The following is an 18,203-nucleotide window of genomic DNA, read 5'->3' as shown; positions in this document are numbered from 1 at the left end:
TGAATCATTCTTTCTATGTATGCGGAGTCCCAACCCTGATCACTCTTTACAAAAGAACATAAGAGGGAATTCAAATAATTTGAGATTGATGCTAGAAGAGCAAGATATTCCCAGGTCCATACATTATCAAAAAAACAACTACGGAAGTCCTGCAAAAAGTGGGAGTCTCTTGCTTACCATGATGGAGAATTTGCTGCCGGCAGGTTGGGAGGTCACCTTGTGCAGGATGGGATATTTATTTGAGGATCTCCTAAGAAAAGGCAACTCCACCAATATTATTGAAAATAAGCATTTCATGGCCTATTTCCAGCTTCAAGCAGATCTAACCACAGGCTATGAAAAAGAGATAGACCACAAGGACACCGATGACATGGATGATTACCTTGAAGATCATAATGTCCCAGTTGTTAATGATGAAAAGATGGACTTACATGACCCATTCACAGAGAGGTTGGTGGATGAAGACAAATATGATGATGCCCTCTTTGATAATTATGGCTCGCAGGGTTATGAAAAAAGGCCACTACGACAATACTTAGCGGTATGAACTCTCTATTTCTCAACTAAATACAATTTTTTAAATAAGATTTAAATTTAAAGATAATGACTCTAATCTCTCATATTTATTTACAGGCAATAGAGGGAGAAGAAATAGATGAAGTCAATACGGAGGCACTCCCTTCCACTTCAACAATGCAACCACCTCTAAATTTGATTGAAAAATCAAATTTAGCTGCATTAGATAAAATGGAGAGCTCATTTCAAGTTAAGATCGTTTTGAAACGAGAACCTCAGTATTTAAGCTTTGGTAGAGAGGAGGTTTCAATCCTCTCCAATTCTTTAAAAGAGGTTAATGACAATGTTATCTTGGCCATTCTCAGGTAATGTTTATTTATTTATTGCTACTTCAATAAGCTAACATTTGTTTATTTATTCACAGTTCAGTTATATATCAGTTTCCTAGTGCAGAATGCAAATCAATTCTATGAGCTAATGTTTGTTTATTTCTTGGTGCAGTGTAGTTATTTCTCAACTTTCTAGTACAGTGCAGCATCGTGTCTACATGCTCGATGCTCTCCTTTCTTCTATTCTTAGCTCTCCTCAAAAGACTATAGAAGATGTCTGTACCTGGTTAAGCCCTTTGAATTTAGATGGGGTGCGAGTCATCTTAATGCCTTATCATGAGGCGTAAGTATCAACTCTAACCTTATTTTTACTATTTCTTTGGCAAGTTTGTGTAAAACAATAATCATTTTTATTCTGGTTGTGTAGCTCACATTGGAGTCTGATCTTCTGGGACCTTGAACTCAACCATTTATGGTTTGTGAATTCAATAGAAGGCTATCATGCCAACTCCCCAAGGTAATTATTCTCTTAATATTTTTGATACTTTCTTATTTTGTATCTTATGATCATGACATATTAATATATTTCATATGTCATGCTGGAAAGTGCTGCATATCGGCTAGTATTTGCTGTTAGAACAACCACGGAGCAACAAGATCAAGTAGAATTCAAAAGACGTCTGCCAGTGGAGCAAAAAGATGGACACAGTTGTGGGTGGAGAGTCGCCTACAACTGCATGTTGTTTCTTAGAGAGATTTTTGATCTGGAGTTACCAGTCAAAATGGAATCATATACAGAAGCTGATCTGCTAGCATTTCGGGCTGAGAGTATTCAGCATCTAATTACTACCATTGGGAAACAACATGAAAATATGACTACATTGCAGCATGTATAAAACCTTATCTTTATACTTGTATACTTGTTCCAGCCTTTAAGTGGGATGTATAAATCTCATAACTTTTTTATATTTTCCTCCAAAAGGAGAAGAGAATGAGTTTAATGAAAGCATACTATCTTTATACTTTTATAATTATTTAAACCATTAATTTTATTTGGGATGTATAAATCTCATAACTTGTCTAATGAAAGCATGCTATCTTTATACTTCTATGATTATTTAAACCATTATTTTTATTTGGGATGTGTAAATCTCATAACTTTTTAAATTTTTCATCCAAGAGAAGGAGAGACTCACTCTAATGAAAGCGTGTATGAAACCTTTTTAAATTTTTGCTCCAAGCAGAGGAGAGACTTACACTAATGAAAGCATATATGAAACCTTATCTGCTTGTTTAAGCCTTTATTTGGGATGTGTACATCGCATAACTTTTTTATATTTTTATGGCAGAAGGAGGATATGGAGGACATAGCAAGTGAAGAAGAATACGATGTAGACTACTCCCTCAATAAGATGAGTCATAAAAATATGAATCTATTGGAGCAGATTGGAAGTTCATTCACTGCTATGTTGTTAATTCGACAACAACCTCATTTTTTTGAATTTGGTGAAGAAGAGATTTCAATCCTCTTGAATCCTAAGAATGAGGTTAATGTCAAAGTCATTACAACCATCCTCAGGTTTGATGCAGCCTTTTCCTTGGCTTTATACTTTGCTTATTTTGATTAAACCCAAGAAGCTAATACTTTTTTTTTAAATATAGCAATGTTATAGCAAATTTTCCGCAAAATATACAAAGCGTTTCATATATGCTCGATCCTCGTATTTCGGAAGTGCTTATCAACAAAGAAGAAACCATAGAGAATGTTTGCAAGTGGTTGAAGCACATTCCTATGAATGACGCACGAGTTATTTTTACAGCATATTATGAGAAGTAAGCATCAAACCCTACTTGTTTTTCCTATTGCATTTGCTAGAATTGTCTCAAACACAGTAATTATTCTTTATTGATAATGCAGCTCACATTGGAGTCTGGTAGTCGTGGACATCCTTGCGAAGAAGTGCTTCTTTGCAAACTCAATAACATCCGTCCATGGCAATGTGTTAGAGTAAGTATAGACTACACTTGTTGTCACTTCTTGACATGTAGATTGATATGCAATGCACATATTCACTGTTGTTATATGTTTTGATATGCAGATCAGCTCGAAAATTAGTAGATGCTATCGACATAGTAATGCGGCAATGTGACTTGGCACAACAAATAGAGTATATAACATGTCAGGTATCACATCAAGATAATAGCCACATCTATAATTGTGGATGGAGGGTGGGCTACAATTGCTTTTTGGTACTTGGTCAAATTTTTGAGATGCAAAATGACACCACACTATCAACATATACGGATTTGCATCTCTATGCATTTATAACATGTACCATTCGAGCAATCATTGATTGCGAAATGAATGCCATCAAAGAGTCAAAGAGGATAGATGACCTCAACTCTACAAACATGGCCTCATTAAAAGAATTGGGAAGCTCTTTTAATGTTAGGGTTATGATTCAACATAGACCTCAGTATCTTGAATTTGGGGGAGAAGAGATTTCAATTCTCTCTAGAGCTTCAAATGAGGTCAATAACAACGTTATGATGGCCATTCTCAGGTTTGATACAAACTTTTTCTCTACTTGATAATTCAATATTTTGATTTAATCTAATAAGCTAATAAGCTAATATTCATTTATTTTGATTAAATCTAATAAGCTAATATTCATTTATTTGTTGGTGCAGTATAGTTATCTCACGATTTGGTAGAGTCGTACAAAATCGTGCGTATATGTTGGATTCCCTCCTTTCTCCTATACTTAGCGATAGCAGAAAGACAATAGCCGATGTTTGTAAATTATTACAGCCTTTACATTTACATGGCGTGCGAGTCCTATTTATGGCATATCATGAGATGTAAGTATCATGGCAACCTTTATTTTCATCTTGTACTGGCAACATTGTGTTAAATAATAATGGTTCTTAATTATTCGTGTAGGGAACATTGGAGTCTGGTGGTTTGGAACCTTGAAGACAACTATTGTTGGTTTGTTAACTCCATTGCAGGCTTTCATGGCTCAGTGCAAACGTAAGTATTCTATTAATCTGTTGTTACTTCTATATTATGTACCTTATGTGATAGATACACTAAGTTTTTTTAATATGTCACGATGAGCAGGTCGATTGAGAAGTTGGTATCTGCTATCAAAGAAACAGGACAGTACAAAGACTCGGTAGACTTCCAAAAGCGTTTAGTAGTAGAGCAGGAAGATGGGCATAGTTGTGGGTGGAGAGTTGCCTACAACTGCATGTTGATTTTCAAAGAAATTTTCTCACTTATGCCACAGAACTCATCGGAAGACTCTTTGGAGCTCAAATATTTAGAGGAGGATATACAATTGTTTAGGGCTGAAATCATTCGAGACCTAATTGCTACCATTAGAATACAACGTGCAACTGAAGCAATACCAGAGCTTCCCTTTAAGGAAGAGGAGACTGAGTCTACTATGAAAGCACTGCATACTACAGAAGAAGTAGAGACCCAATGTACACCTACAGCACCACAGCCTCCACTGGAAGCATCAGAAGAGTTGCCACCGCCTCCGCTTGCATTTAAGGCATTTAAGGAAGAGGATATTGAGTCTACTCCGAAAGCACTACATACTACAAAAGAAGTAGAGACCGAGTGTACATCTACAGTACCACAGCCTCCATTGGAAGCGTCCGAAGAGTTGCCAGAGTCTCCACTAGAAGCATCACAAGAGTTGTGATGCATGTATGATGTTGTGTTTGTAGTTTTTGTTGATTATACACCAATTTGTGACTTATTACTTAAGTGGCATAATCATGATATTTATATAATTTCTTTATGCAGACAATTTTATGATATGAATGTGTGATGATGTGATTATTTGGAAATAAATCCTTGTGTGATGGGAATTCTGATATGAATATTTGATGATGTAATATTTGTAATATATTTATTTCATGCACACAATTTTATGATATGAATGTGTGATGATGTGATTATTTGAAAATAAATCCTTGTGTGATGAGAATTTTGATATGAATATGTGATGATGTAATATTTGTAATATATTTCTTCATGCACACAATTTTATGATATGAATGTGTGATGATGTGATTATTTGGAAATAAATCCTTGTGTAATGAGAATTTTATTCAGTTGGACAGTCTCCACTCACTTAAAGTAGAGCATTTGCAATGCTTCTCTCACTTTATTCCAACCCTTATTCTTATCATCTCCACTCACTTAAAGTAGAGCATTCAATCTCCACTCGCTTTATTCCAACCCTTATCATAGTGAACACATCGTGCCACTCACTTTATTCCAACCCTTATCCTTATCGTAGTGAACACATCGTGCCTTAGTGCACTTGTATTCTTCCATCCTAGTCTTTCCACAAACACTCTCTTATTTCTTACATCCTAGTCCTTCTGAGTAACTTGTATTCTTCTATCCTAGTCCTTCCGCAAACACTCTCAGAGTCTTCTTTCATCCATCCTGATAACCAAGTATCCTTCTGAGTAACTTGTATTCTTCTATCCTAGTTCTTCCGCAAACACTCTCAGAGTCTTCTTTCATCCATCTTGATAACCAAGTATTCTTCTATCCTAGTTCTTCCACAAACACTCTCTTCTTTCATCCATCCTAGTGCTTCTCACATTAACTTGTATTCTTCTTGTATTCTTCTATCCTAGTCCTTCCGCAAACACTCTCAGAGTCTTCTTTCATCCATCCTGATAACCAAGTATTCTTCTATCACAGTTCTTTTGCAGACACTCTCTTCTTTCTTGCATCCTAGTGCTTCTCATTAACTTGTATTCTTCTATCCTAGTCCTTCCGCAAACACTCTCAGAGTCTTCTTTCATCCATCTTGATAACCAAGTAATCTTCTATCTTAGTTCTTCCTCCGCAGACACTCTCTTCTTTCTTGCATCGTAGTCCATCTCCCTTTCTTTATCATCTCCCCACCCATGGATGTCCTTGGCATTGTCGAAGACGTGGAGTTCGGAATTAACAATCTCAAAGAATGGATTGCTGACCAAGGAGCACAGAGAGAGGCCAGAATTCGACAAGGTTCTCCTTTGACACACATGGAGAGAGAGGAATTTGCTGCACAAAGGCACGCAGAGAGGGAGGAGACTCTCAAGATAGTAGACAGTGAAAGACTTCTAAGACGTATGATAAAAGCACGACAAGATCTATTAGATTTCTTAAGTAACCTGCGTTATCGTAGCTCTCGTCATGGGCGATTTGATGCGGATGCTGAGAGAACAATAAGAGCCTCTTAGAGAAATTATAAAGAAACAATTTGTGATTGCTTAAACTTCTTCTTCTCATGTAATTATGTTGAGGATACAGCTGTGGAGGCAGTGAAGGATTGGGTTGTTGAGAAGATAAGAGAGACCAATGATGAGATCTTCTAGACTTAGATAAGAGAGACTGTATTAAGGTGTTTTTTGACACCATATGGCTTTGTATTAAGGTGTTTTTTGACACCATATGGCCTTGTATTAAGGTGTTTTTTGACACCATATGGCTTTGAGTAATATGATCTACTTCTTGTACAAATGTGATGTTAAGATGATGTTAAGAGAGACTGTATTAAGGTGTTTTTTGGCACCATATGGCTTTGAGTAATATGATCTACTTCTTTACAAATGTGATGTGCTCTTTTTGAAATGTACTCTAGTTTTCATAACATGTCACGCCATTTTTTCTAATTTGATTTTTTAAAATCTTACTTTTTTGTCTCTTTTAACAATGTGATGTACTCTATTTTTAACATCTCACGTCATTTTTTCTAATTTGATTTTTTTAAATCTTCCTTTTTGACTCAATGTTTTGTTTTATAAGAGCCTCTTTTTTTGAAATGTTTTATCCAGAATTATCTCACAAAATGAATTTGGACAGTGCAAGAGTCCAAAATTAATGAAATAGGTGTTTTAAGTGTTCGACCACTTCAAGAGCTGTAAGGCTATGGTTGAAAAGGAAACAGGGCTACAAATAAAGTTGCTGAGATCAGATGGGGGGGAGAATATTTCTCCAATGAGTTTAGTGCATATCTACTAGAACAAGGTATTCAGTGAAAATACTCATGCAGATCCACTCCTCAGCAAAATGGGGTTGCAGAAAGAAAGAACAGACATTCTACAGAAGTTGAACGTGCATTGCTCAATGAGAAACATTGGCCAGATATCCATTGGGTTGAAGTAGTAGCAACTGCTGACTATATTATGAATAGAACCCCAACTACAGTTGCTCATGGCATGATGCCTCAACAAGTGTTTACAAGTAGAAAACCGGAAATTTCTCACTTGAAAGTATTTGTTTGCATAGCTTATGTTCAAATTCCTGAATTGAAAAGAAAAAAGCTTGATCCAAAAGCCGAAAAGTGCATCTTCATTGGGTATTCTCTGCACATCAAAAAGAGTATCACTGTTATAACCCTTTCACTCGCAAAATGTAGGTGAGGAGATATGTTGTATTTCATGAAATGAGTTGCTGGTATTCACCAATAAAAGTGTCAGGAGATGTAGATGCAGAAAATGGTAATGCTGTAGCAAATGAAGAGCAGCAATCACAAGTTTCGAGTGGACCTATTGAGTCCTCTAGCAGTGGATCCAATGCATGGACAGGAAGACTTAGATCGATTGGATCATCTCATGGCAGTCCAGATAGTGGTACACAGGTATCACATAAAGGAAAGGAAAAGGTGACCAAGCTCCTACAGTTGATGTGTTTGTTAGTCACTCTCATGTTGATGGAGAGTCAAGTGGCTCTGAAATGATTCTTGATGAGGAACTTGGGATTCCCTCAGTTATTACATCTAGTGTAAGGAAAAGAAAGAATGCTTTGAAGACTCTTGGAAGTGATCCAGGGGCACGCAGGTCCACATGTGTGACATACCCAGTTGACAGGCTGAGGTATGACAGGTATATATCCTATCACTATGCTTACATGGTGAAAGTTATACAAGATGCTGAGAGCCCACATGCTTTGAGGATGCAGTTTGGTAGAAAAATTGGGAAGCAGCCATGGATGAGGAGATGGCAGCCTTGGATGCAAACTACAGTTGGGATTTGATGCCTTTGCCTTAAGATAAGAAGGTGATTGGTTGTAAGTGGGTTTACAAAGTTAAGCACAATGCACATGGGTTTATGAGCAGGTACAAGGCAATATTGGTTGCCAAAGGGTATGCATAGACATATGGCATTGATTATGAGGAAACTTTTAGCCCGGTTGCAAGGATGGCAACCATGAGAGCAGTAATTGCTATGGCTACTTGCAAAAGGATGGTCTTTGCATCAGATGGACGTAAATAATGCCTTCTTGCATGGTGATTTGCAAGAAGAGGTGTATATGGTGCAGCTAGAAGGATATGAAGTTGATGCACACCCGAACTTTGTATGCAGGTTGCCCAAAGCCTTGTATGGCTTGAAACAAGTGCCTAGGGCATGATCAAACAAGATTGGGCAATATCTTGTCACTATTGTTTTTCAAATTTCCAATGAAGATTTTTCACTATATGTGAAGAGAACATATAAGAGGATTGTGCTTGTGGTCATCTATGTTGATGCTTGATTATCACAGGTGATAATGATGTAGACATCAGTGACGTCAAGCTATGTTTGAAGCAGAAAGTTGAAATGAAGGATTTGGGAGAGCTGTGTTACTTCTTGGGCATTGAGGTTATTAAATCCCCAAGTTGGATATGGCTATTGCAGAGGCAATATGGTTTGGACATGCTGTCCAAGTATGGGATGACAGGTTGTAAGCCTATTTCTATTCCATTAGAGCAGAATGTGAAGCTCAGTGTAGATACAGGAGAGTTTCTTGAAGACCTTACTATGTACAGACGCATAGTAGGTAGTTTGATATACATGACTATCACCAGACCAAATTTGAGCTATGTTGTGGGGTTGGTGAGTCAGCTTATGTAAGTGCCGAGAAAGCCACATTTGGATGCAACTAGGTGCATATTGAGGTATGTGAAGTCCACATTGCATTATGGACTATTTTATGAGGTTAGGAGTCCTATTGAGGTACATGGGTACATAGATTCTGATTGGGACGTTAGTATCTCAAACAAGAGATCTACAAGTGGTTTTATGTTCTCTTGGGAGTGCTGCAATCAATTAGAGCAGCAAGAAATAGACGACAATTGCCTTATCAAGCACAGAGGTGCACCTATGGCTGCATGTGAGGTGGCTTGGTTACAAAAGCTACTTGTAGATATGGGATAGTCAGTGCAGGGAGTAGTTGTCATTTATTGTGACAACATTAGCAGCATTATGCTCGCTAATAACCCAGTCATGCTAGACAAAGCACATTGAGGTGCATTATCACTTTGTGAGGGAGAAGGTTATAGCAGGTGAGGTTGATCTTCAATATGTTAGTGCCAAGGATCAGGTGGCTGATGTTTTCACAAAGGCACTAGGTACAGAGAAGCTTCGTAGATTCAGAAGCTTGTTTGGTGTACATGACTTGGATTTGAGCTTGAGGAGGAGTGTTGAGATAGCAAGCTCCACCCCTGATGTATCCCGTGGGTGACTATCATTTATGTCACCGACATGGTTAGTTGTATTTGTGGCGTAGTTAGCTAGTCACGTATGTTGGTTTGGGTTCACACATGAGCCATGTACTTTAGGGTTAGATATAGAGGGTGTAACCACTCTCATATTGTTATGCTGTTGTGTGCTATTTGCAAGTAAGAAGAAGAAGATACTTCAACCTCCTTTGTGTCTCTCCCACTTTGTATATGCTATGAAGAAAGCTGCAAGCGAGTCTCCTCTCTCTCTCCTACAATCTTTACACTTGATGTGTATGAGTGACAATCTCATGATGCATTGGTTTCTTCCCTTTCTACCTCTACCATGTAGGATGTAGAGTTGTGGCATGCCAGGTTTGGGCATGTCAACTCTGACAGTATTTTGGCACTTAAAACATTGCAAATGGTGTATGCATTGCCAAATTTGGACACTCCTCCTAAACATGTATGTGAGGATTGCATTCTTTTGAAGATGCACTAGCATGCCTTTAAAAAGATGGGACCATTAGAGTTGTTCAAAAAGTGTATCTTGTTCATAGAAAGTGACATTTGTGGGCCTATGTAGAAACAAGCATTGAGAGTTTGTGACATTTATTCAAGTACGCCTAAGTGTAGCCATTGAAGGAAAAATTTGATGTGTTGCCAATTTTTGACATTTTGTTTCTATGGTCGAGAATGGAATCGAGATGCAAAGTGCACAGACTCAGAACAGATAGAGGTGAGGATTACTTGTCTCATGCTTTTGATGCACATATGTTGGAAATGTGCATTGTACACCAATGCACTACACCATATACTCCTCAGTAGAATGATGTGGCTAAACAAAAGAATAGAATGCTCATGGAGATGGCACGGTGCATGCTAAAAGGCAAAGGGTTGCCTCTAGATATGTCTAAGGATGATTGGAATGAGTTGGATGCCTCCAATTATATTGCATCTGCTTCCAATTCCATGTTTCAAATACATTGAATGGATCGATGTCTTAGGTTGCTGCAAACATTAATTCCAAAGTGCAATGTGATTTTCAACCCAAGAAAGGATGCAACGAAAATATTTGCATCATTAGGAATGGATTACAAGTCAATTCATGCATGTCCTTATGATTGCATTCTTTGTAGAGGAACATATGAGTACTCTACAACTTGTCCACAATGTGGTGTATCGCAATACAAGAAAGACACACAAGGAGACAAGATTTTGAGAAAGGTACTCCGACACATGCCCATCTTAATATGCATCTCACACCTATTTTGTTGTGGATCACTGGCTCGACTTATGGATTAGAATTCTTGCAACCACTCTATGGATGAAACAGTAAGGATCCCTGCAACTAGAAAGGCTTGGAGACACATGGAAAAGAGATAGTTTGGGCTTGAGCCTTGGCATTTGTGTCTTGGATTGGCTATGGAAGGTGTTAATTCACATTAAGGCATCATTCCACATCATGGCCCACATGGCCAGTGGTGGTCACAATTTACAATATCCCTTGGTGGTTGAACATAAAGAACGAGCATCTGACATTGGCACTCATCTTGCTAGGCAAGCATAAGGTGAAGAACATAGATGTGTATCTAGTCCCTTTGGTAGATGGTTGCAAATATTATGGAACAGGATGGAGGTTAATGACATTTAAAGGGCTTTGGGCCAAACATAGTATTCATAAATTTTGGACTTTTTATCTTATTTTGGAGTTTTTTCCCAAACCAATCACCTTTACATCATATTCACCTAGTACACTAAAAAAATGGGTGTTTTTGGAGCCTTGCATATATTCACCTCCACATAACCGTGGCCTACAAAACAAAAATAGAGGTGTGGGTAGGGAAGAGAATGTAAGGAGAAGGAAAATTCTTTTCTAATACAATATTTTGCAAATTTGACATAAAAAATTAACTCATTGTCCCTCTTCCAGTCATTTTCACTATAAAAATAAAAAATTAACTTCTCAATGATCATTTTTAAGGTAATTTCTTAATTAAATATTAAATTTCTATTTCATATTCTCGTTAACTCTTTAATTAATTTTCTAATTAACAATATTTACTAAGTAGTTTCTTAAAAAAAATTATTGGTTGTTAACGGAGCCTTAATTAATTATTTTTAATTTTTTTACAAAATAGTTTCTTAATAATTCTCTGTTAAATAATTTCATGATTGTTACTAATTAATTTTTAATTATTTATACTGAGAATTCAAGAGTTGATGCTATCAACATAAAGGTGGTGTAAAGATACTCCATTTTTTAAAAATGATGCATAAAATATCTAACATAGAGGTGGTGTAAAGATACACCATTTATTGAAAATGATGCATAAGATATCTTCTCCAATAAATCATGATTTGGCAATGTAGTAAACACTTGTTGGTAGAGGTTGTATACAAATTTATTACAGGAAACATACAGGGAGAACACTATCAATTTATGAGCCCATTGGCTAATTTGTTATTCGAAATAAGAATACAATTGGAAAGGGTTGCAAAGAACTACATGCTTGCCAACATTCTCTACAAGGACAATGATGATTAAGAAGGCATCGAACTATCTAGAAAGAATGGATTACATAAATTGCAAACATAATGATGCTTTTATTTAGATACTACAAATGGGCTCGTACTATCATCTTATATAACAATGTATTTGTTTTAAATTACATATTATTTTTGGATACTACTTGTATTGTGTTTCATTTATAATCTTGCTTTCTAGTTCAACTCTGGACAACATGAATTTTTAAACTGTATAGACATGTGCATCCTCTCCCAAGCTTTGTTAGGTCCATCTTTGGTACTCTGAGGGGTCCAATTTAAAGACTAGTAGGCCCACTTTTTGACTCCCTGTACAAGCATTGAATTCACCTAGGAGGAAAATCCACCTTTGTCTAGAGAACTCCATGATATCATTGTGTATTATTAGATATCAATGCTCCACTCTCGTGTAACTACGCGGAAACCAGCTAACTCGACTTGTAAGCCCCCCATATGAGGAGAAGGCATTTGAGTAGCTCGGTTATCCGGTAGGTCCTGGTTTGGACACCAGATGGGGGCCATGTGTGGCCTGATGGCTAGACGGCTTCAGATAGAGTTGGCACACCACCAACTAGGCTACATGCAAGTGCAGGAAGGCATCCCTTGACTGACCGCACTGAGGGTAGACAGAGCATTTCTCGGGGCAGCCCACTCTCGGGTTGCGGGGCCTGTTTGGAGCCTCAGATGATCCTGGATGGCTGTGGGCCGAACGGTGACCATAGGTCAGTTGCTCTATTTTGCACACCGGTTCTATCGTATGGTCGGTGGCCTATTTCGGGACCGACCCCCAATCGACCATTTTGGGTGGACCCCAGGGTCGGCCACCCAATTGAGCCTAACCGACTACGACTGGCGGCTATATAAGAGCAAGCCCATGAAGCCCATTTCATCACTGGCTACATCAACCTTGATTCCTTAGCATTCAGCCTCCGTCTTCTACTGTTTCCAGCACACCATCGAAGCTTCGTTCACAGGAGCGCACGGCTGGGAGGCAGCGCCATCTATTGTATCAATTCTACAGTAATCAAAATTTTGATTCTCCATACTATCTTGTTTTCTCTCTTGCGTATGAGATCCTGTTATCTGTTGAGCACAGACGTTGTATTATTTTCTTACATGTATAATTTCATGGGCTATGGCCCTTTGTGGTGATCTCATGAGCATAGGAGGATGATGTATCTAGGGGAAAGTAGCATATTGTAATGCACATCGGCGGCGTGGTTGTATCAAATGATAGAACTTGTATGCACATGTGCTGTGCGTGCTCCTCCTTTCACATCACAGATATGACCGTTCTTAAATGCGATTTGAAGAGAACTGCTATGCCCCTAGAACCTTATATCCCACTCTTAGGGAGGCAAGCACAGGTCCTTCTAGGGTCACCCTCCTAGCCCACTCACCCACCTTGTTCCACGCTAGGTGCTTCTCATCCTCCTCATCATCTGAGTCATCATTTTCATTAAGATAATCAAAATTTTCCACATTAGTCAAACACACTGAAAATAATCATTGATTAGTTGTAGAATTACATGTATGCTTTATTCCTTCCACCAACCCATGCTCTGCATGAACCACTACTTCCATAAGGCCTCTAGTGTGCATGTGTCCAAATCAATTGCTACTACCACTCATTTCATTGATTTATTGAGAACTTTGATAAAGTAGGAATTTAGGATCTCATTCATTGATCAATTGGCTTGAGCCGACCATTGTACCATTTGTTGAAACTCCATCAAGTAGTCATGTACTATTCAATCATCTTATTTCATCTGACCCAACTCCACCACGTAATTTTCCACTATTCAATTCTATTGTTTCATGTGAACCAACTTGGCAAGTGTCTGGATCATTAACTATTGATTTGACACCTTCATTGACCAAATCTTTGTAGCAAGAAAATGCCATAGCTTGCTTGACCGAGAATAAGATAAAGGAAGAGCACCAATGAATGTAGGAGTACACTTTAACAGCAAGTGTATTGCCCTTCATAAACTGGTGTATGTGGTTACCATATTGCATGGCCAAACCACATTAATTCGTTTGGACATTGAATACCCATATTGTTACAGTTACACTTCAAATAGGGCCGCATGTAATTCCAAACATTCAGTACCTTTTTTGCTAGTAGTAGTGTTTTGCACCTATAAAAAAACTTATAGTTGGATTACCCAAAACGAATAGAGGCAATAATTCGGTTTGGGTGATTGTGGATATGTTGACCAATACGTGTCAGTTTATTCAAACAAAGAGCACAATGAAGACTCCGAAGTTGGTACGGATCTTCATTGATAATGTCTATTGCTTATATGGCTTACCAACAACTAATATTGTAAGTGATAGGTGTTATATTTTATCTCTTAGACCTTCTTTGAATAAGGGAAGAAGAATGTTATTCCATGATTCAATAGATGAGACACTTAGTTGAGCATGAGTACTGTGGACCATCCACAGAGTGATGGGCAGACTGAAAGGGTTAACCAAGTCAAGATCACCAAGTCTTGGAAGATATTCTTTGTGCATATATGAGCAAAAAGCAAATTAATTGGGAGGACTATCTTCCTATATTGGAGTTTGCCTATAATAACTTGAAACATTCAGCTACAGGGTATCATCCCTTCATCTAACATATGGTTTTCAACCTCGAGCCCCCATGGCCATTGGACTCGAGAAAGAGAAACTGGGCAAAGTAAAAGATTTTCCAACCTCAAGTCACCATGGCCATTGGACTTGATAAAGAGAAACTAGGTAAAGTAAAGTATTTTCTTCAAGATCTCAATGAGATGTTGAAGGTAGGAAATGATAATGTTAGACGCACTCAGGATCGTGCTAGACATTATGATGACACACATCGTCGTCAAGTGACTTTTGAAGAAGGGGATAAGGTTTATTTAAGGGTGTTGAGGATTCGGAATCCTTAAAGGTTGGCATGGTTCCCAAACTATCATCGAGGTATTGTAGCCCTTTTGTGATATTGAAAAAGTTTGGAAGTGTTGCTTATAAGTTACTACTGCTGGAAGATAGTAGGGTACATCCAGTCTTCCATGTGAGTAGACTGAAAAAAAATTTAGGTACCGATGATAATCTTGTCGATATTGGGCTACTTGTAGGCCTTATCAAGCCTCCGTCCTTACCACATGATCCAGAAAAGATATTCGATACTCAAGAGAAAAGAACTAGGCACTCCGTATGGAGGGAATGCTTAGTTAAGTGCAAGAACATGCCCAAAGAAGGATCTACTTGGGAAAAATTAAGCACACTCCAAAAGCTCTTTCCATATTTTGTTTTTGAGGATGAAAACTCAACAGTAATCTTGGGAAGGCAGTGAAAGCAAATTGGTTAATGGAGCCTTTAGTCAGGAAGGCATATCCATTAGTTGGGGGTCTGTGGGAGTCACTATGGAGATAGCACTCGTACAGGCATGACCACACACGCAAGTGCATATGGTGCATAAGGATTAGCTATATACAATTGGTCGTAGTTAAGTATAGCAAAGTAGCCCGGATTAGCATGTGGTGACCAAGATTAGCTTGGAGTGCCTACGTAGTGGCGTGGCAAGTGGTTTGTGATGTGCTCTTAGTTCTCCTCCCCTATCGGTGGTATATCACTCTTAGTGCCCACCAAAGGAATAATTATCGCTGATGTTGGCCACTCTGGCTTCATCCTTTGAAAGATTTTGCGCATAAAGTTTGTTCAAAATTATCCAACTGGTAATTTCTCATAATGCTTTCTAGTTCGTACCAATCCCCACCTGGTTGTTCTAGACATCTCCCCATCTAGCTATTCCCTTTTTGAAAATCTTTCTGGCTGCCTTTGGAATTGGTCAACCCCATCCATAAAGGGAGCTCTTTGAAGCCATATACATAACTAGATTTGCGACAGGTAGCCTTTTCATCATGGAGCAAGTAACTACTAGCTCAAAATTGAAGCTGAATCCTACTATTTTATCAAAATTTTAAAGAAAAAAGTGAATGAGTAAAATATTGGACATGAGATGCGACACAAGGTCCATTAGGACCCGATCCTCCCTGCAAATGTTAGGGGTGGTGATTTATTATTGATTTTGTGATGTCCATATTTTGGAAGCTGAAGTCCAATAAATACATGAATAAGGCAATACAATAACTGATCCTTATTGTAGTTTATACAGTATTGTCACATGGACTACAACCATATGAATAAAGGTGTAGTCATCCTTCAATCTTGCATCCATCTTGGATTTCCTTGCTCCCTCGAATCGATAACATGCATTAAAGGAGAGGAACGTTGTAAGAATTCATATTGAAAACAAGAATTTGTGAAGGATGAGTAATTGCAAATATTTATATTATAATATATAATATATAATTATTATAACCACACGTAGTGTGGGCGGGGAGGCAGCACACTTCCTTTCCCAAAGAGATAATTCGAGGGAGCAAGCGCTTCCCTCGGTGCTGAGATAATGCCGAGTCGAACGCCGAGAGACAATATCCCAAAAGCTTGCCAATGTGAGCTTGAGAGGATCTGTGTGTGTCCTTGAGCGTGATGATTCCAACATTCTCAAATCGTTTAGTAGACTCTGGACAGCACAAAAAGACAAGTATCATTAGAGGAAGTCCGAAGTAGAGCACTGACCATTCTCATCTCCACTTAGCTAACGTTACGTGCCTCTGCAACCTCGAGGAAATGGGAGTTTGAACACTGTGGTAAGTCGAGCTTTTAGGCTTGTGAGAGTAGAGCATAAGGTCATCGCGAGGCTCTCCAAAGCTTCACATACCAAGGCTATGCCACACTGGGCTTCATCTCTTCAAGGCCCTTGCTACACTTATGTGCTAGCACCTGCTTAAACACAAATCCATCTTGGCTACTTGCAACTGCTTAACACCAAATCCTAGAGGATGGCCGGCTTCCAACAACCTCACCGCAGTGTCTCCACTGTAGGTAATGTGACGCGCGGAGTGATAGGCAAATAGATAGATCGATCAGCATCATTTCCAAAGAGCTCTAATCATTCAATTGTCATGCAACCTCAAATCTATAAAGAAAAAATACGGAATGCACATCGACTCGGAGAGAATCTTAGTTGAAACACTGCAAGCAACCAAACCTCTTTACTGTTGCTTGAAGACACAAACAATGCTGACAATCATGTGCTTGTTATGAATTATATAGATTTATGACAAAAGCACTTCTATGCTTTTCTCCCATCCTTTTGATAAAAATCTTAACTATGCTTTTGCACCTTGCTTTTCACACCGTTAGATTTGCTTGAAATCAATGCCCAAGATTGTGACAAGTGGCTCAAGGACAGCTCAAGAAATTCAAACTTCCCCCTAAGCTGCCTGCTGGAAAATTTAATAGAATTAAATACATAGAAAAATATTATCATTGACATCATGTATCCATGTTTTTTCTCGCTTTCAATGAAATACTTAGAAATTATTTTAAATGCAAAAAAAGAATTATTATGTTTGTAAGAAGGTGCAAATTGATCGATTCCGTGCTGGACAAGGATGAGAGCTGCGATTAGGAGCTATTCTTTTGGCTTGGGAATCGTATCATCAAGAGCATCATCAACTCGTATTCCAGTTGAGTCTGCATAGACAACCTTTCACGATTACAGACTTTCGCCTCGATGAGGATCGTTGCCATGTCCATATGGCTATAATTCTTAAAAGCTAACGAGAAGTACTATTAGATGAGGATACAGTTCGCCGGACTGCTCTGCTATCCTATTGGGGCTATAGCTTCCATAGCTTCTCAGCACTTTGGTGTTACTATACCTACTCAGAAGTGCAAATACATCTCTTTGAACGATAGACATCCTGTGTTCGACGATTCTACCTTTTCCAGTTGTCCCCAAAAGAAGCCTATAAACTAGTGAAATTGGTTTGTAGGATTTCAAGTTGTCAATTCGATGGGCGGAGTCACAAGCTCGGGCATGGGTACTCTTCTCATCTCAAAGATCAAAGAGGATGTTGACCTTTTTAGTGTTTCCCTCACAACGATGTGCTTGATGACATTTGTTGTAGGACCTTACAGCTTTTGATGCCTACTTGTAAGAAAGCAAAACTCTAGCTCGTATTCGCGCGTACTCAAGTGGTCGTAAAAATGAGATTTTGGAGTGGTAGCCTCAACACGCTAGCGAATACATTACTGTTGTAGAATCTGACATGCCCTTTAGGACTCGGGCTCTTCATTGGAGCCAATTTCTAAAGGTTTTACGATATGGTCGGCAATAGGAATATGTTCAACTCAGTGTTCTTTATCGTTGGATCTACAGGACAAAGATAAAGATCTACAGCTAACATGCTCATCCGCTGAGTTGAGG

This window comes from Dipteris shenzhenensis, chromosome 1 (genome assembly GCF_047967505.1).
Source record: "Dipteris shenzhenensis isolate YYH24624 ecotype China chromosome 1, Dip_SZ_1.0, whole genome shotgun sequence".
Classification (NCBI taxonomy): Eukaryota; Viridiplantae; Streptophyta; class Polypodiopsida; order Gleicheniales; family Dipteridaceae; genus Dipteris; species Dipteris shenzhenensis.
Note: the sequence above shows the minus strand (reverse complement) of the source record.